Source organism: Limulus polyphemus, unplaced genomic scaffold (assembly GCF_000517525.1).
Source record: "Limulus polyphemus unplaced genomic scaffold, Limulus_polyphemus-2.1.2 Scaffold1966, whole genome shotgun sequence".
NCBI lineage: Eukaryota > Metazoa > Arthropoda > Merostomata > Xiphosura > Limulidae > Limulus > Limulus polyphemus.
This window is the reverse complement of record NW_013667576.1, coordinates 145891-148865: the sequence shown is the minus strand read 5'-3', so window position 1 is coordinate 148865 and position 2975 is coordinate 145891.

The window sequence follows — 2975 nt, the reverse complement described above, 5'->3', positions numbered from 1 at the left end:
CAAACAATCCTACCTATCCCACATATGTCTAATCAGTTTCACGTTTTCACTGATTACAGGGTAAGTTTAGTTGTTTTAGAGCCACGTTGCGCTATCTGCTGTGTCCACCGCGTTTTAACGTTTTCACTGATTACAGGGTAAGTTTAGTTGTTTTAGAGCCACGTTGCGCTATCTGCTGTGTCCACCGCGTTTTAAATTTGTAAATATATTTAAAAGCAATATCTGATAAATTATTTTAGGTGTATTATGGATACATATCTTACTTTATATTCTTTATAATTCTATTTTTTCGGTATTTACGCTAAAAGTAAAGATAAATAATAGATATGTTAGTGTTTTTTTTTACTGTGAAAGTCATCTGTCAGGGTGAACAGTAGGTGTTCTTATATTGTCGTGAAACAGTATATTAACTCATTCGTTAGAACAATACCTAGTTGGGAGTTTCACAATGCTGAACCTTTAATAGTTAAAACTGAAATGTTGTTACTTACCAAATACAATCTGATTAAATTTTTCGGGTTTTCGTCAGTTCTTCTGAACACCTATTCTTCTGCGTGCTCTGCAGAAGACTGGGTGAGTCGGTTGTTTATATTGTGTAAAACTTGTTACGTTGCCATTGCCTACATGTTAAGCGTGTCAACGTACTACTGTGGTTCCCCCTACTTTCTTCCACGAAATAAAACTCTCTCTCTCTCCTCCGGATCGGGATTTAGGTCGTTTTTACGACCTGGGAGGATCAGGTTCAGGTAGACCTCTTCCTCCCTTCTGTACAGTTGTTATAGTTTTTCTTTGATTCAGGAAAAAATATAACAGCCCCCAAAACGAAGACGATATATTCACAATAATCACAAAAACAGCAGCACAAGAACTACCACCATTATTACCACACTTACTACTTCTACTATAGACCCAAAGTACACTAACACCCAAGAATAGGGCAACATACACAACTTGATAACATAAAACGGACATGGCCCTGAAAAGGAAAGTACTAACAGAAATCATCAACCCCATATCAAACCAGCCAACCAAAAAATTGGATTATTTTGAATATGTTTTTGATTGTCTCTACTACTTTGTTTATGAATTCCTGTATTTTAGGAGGTGTAGCTATAGGTGTCTTCATTTGTTCTGTTGTTTCTTTAGTTTGTGTGTTGATTTTCTCTTCTTGTGCTTGTGTAGTTGTTTCCGTTCGGGTGTGAGTTTTTAATGCTTGTGCGAATGTCTGTCTAAATCTCTAAAAAATTCGAGCCGCCAAGTCAAATCTAGACACTTTCTGGCGTCACACATCATTATTACGTCATCCCAAACTCCCTCTATCAAGCAGCACAAAACGTTTAAACTGAAATACGAAAATATTGTTCACAACAATATCATTGACGCCAATAAAGTACAAGATTGACTAAATGATAATTATAAAATACGTTTAAACTAAAATACTGAACATAATGTATAACAATGACTATAAGCGTGTCCTAATCACTTTTCTCGTGAGTTACTTAGTTTTATAATTTGTTTAATTTGACAATTTAATAAATTCGAAAACGAATACATATAAAACAAAGAATTTTATCAAATAATGCCATTTTCTGATACGACGCTTGTTTGTTTGTAATCAAGCACAAAGCTACACAATGGGCTGTCTGTGCTCTGCCCACCACGGGTATCGAAATCCGGATTCTAGCGTTGTAAGTCCGCAGACACAGCAGATAGCCCAACGTGATTTTGCAAACAAATATACTTAACAAATTCAACAGACTGCTACAATTGAAGTCTTGGAAAACGTACAGTGCGTATAAACATTATGAACTGAAATTGGAATTTTCAACTTCAACGGCGCATTATGCGCACGCGAGTCAAATCGTAGACCCCTAGGATTTAGATATAATTATCTCTAGTAATGAAATATTGACTGGCGGAAAAAAGAGTCAGCTAGTAGCACCCATTGCCACAAGGATTTTGTTGGGCTATTTGATTCTAACGATGAGTTTGACGGCCACTTTTATAACGTGCCAACGGCTTAAAGTATGGATTGTGTTCAACAGCATCAAGTATCGAACCCTAGCCCAACATGCTAACCACTAGGCTACGTCCCTGCAAACAATATAAAGTAACCTTACTTGCAGCTGTAAACATTTCCACCCACATGTTAGAAGTAAATGAGAACATTGCCTAATTCCAATAAATCGTGGGAACTAGCAACGAATTCTGATTTAAGTTTTAAAGGTAGCAAGCAGGTATTGTTGCTTTTTGCTAATTTATATTAGGCTTGTGTGCTAGAAGTTTACAAATATCTTATCGGCGTATTTTCAGTCGTTTTTCTTATTACTGTCTAGCTTATAGACTTCATAACATTGTAGAGTCTGTTTGTTTTAGAGTAAAGCCACATTGGGCTCTCTGCTGTGTCCATCGCGGGAATCGAACACCGAGTTTTAGTGTTGTAAATCTGTAGGCTTAACGCTGTTCCATCGGATACTCATAACATTGCACTGGAAGCTATGTGCATTCTGAATTAATTTGAAATCTTTAGTTAATTATTTTGGTCTCCCTTTAGTTAATTATTTTGGTCTCCCGTTTACAAATATAGTCCTCCATAAGCAGAGGTGTAGTTAGAAATCTATAAAGGGGGGTTACATGTTTTGAAGTTAAAAGGAAAGAACTGGCGAATTCACACTGGGAGGTCTGAGGGGCATGTCCCCTCGGACATTTTAAAACATTTTCATTCAGGGAATGCGATCGCACCCGCCGCATCCCCCTTTCTAACACGCATGTATACGTGCTGTGCAGTTTTTTTTTTAATGAAATCCAAATAACACATATACATTAAAATCATAAATAACATTCAACTTTAAACTGGTACACAATTAAAAACATTTTATTTAGGCCTATCTGAGGACGACGTTGTAACGTCGAAACGTGTAGAGTCGTCAACTTTTGAAGGCCATAGATAGGCCTAAATAAAATGTTTTTAATTG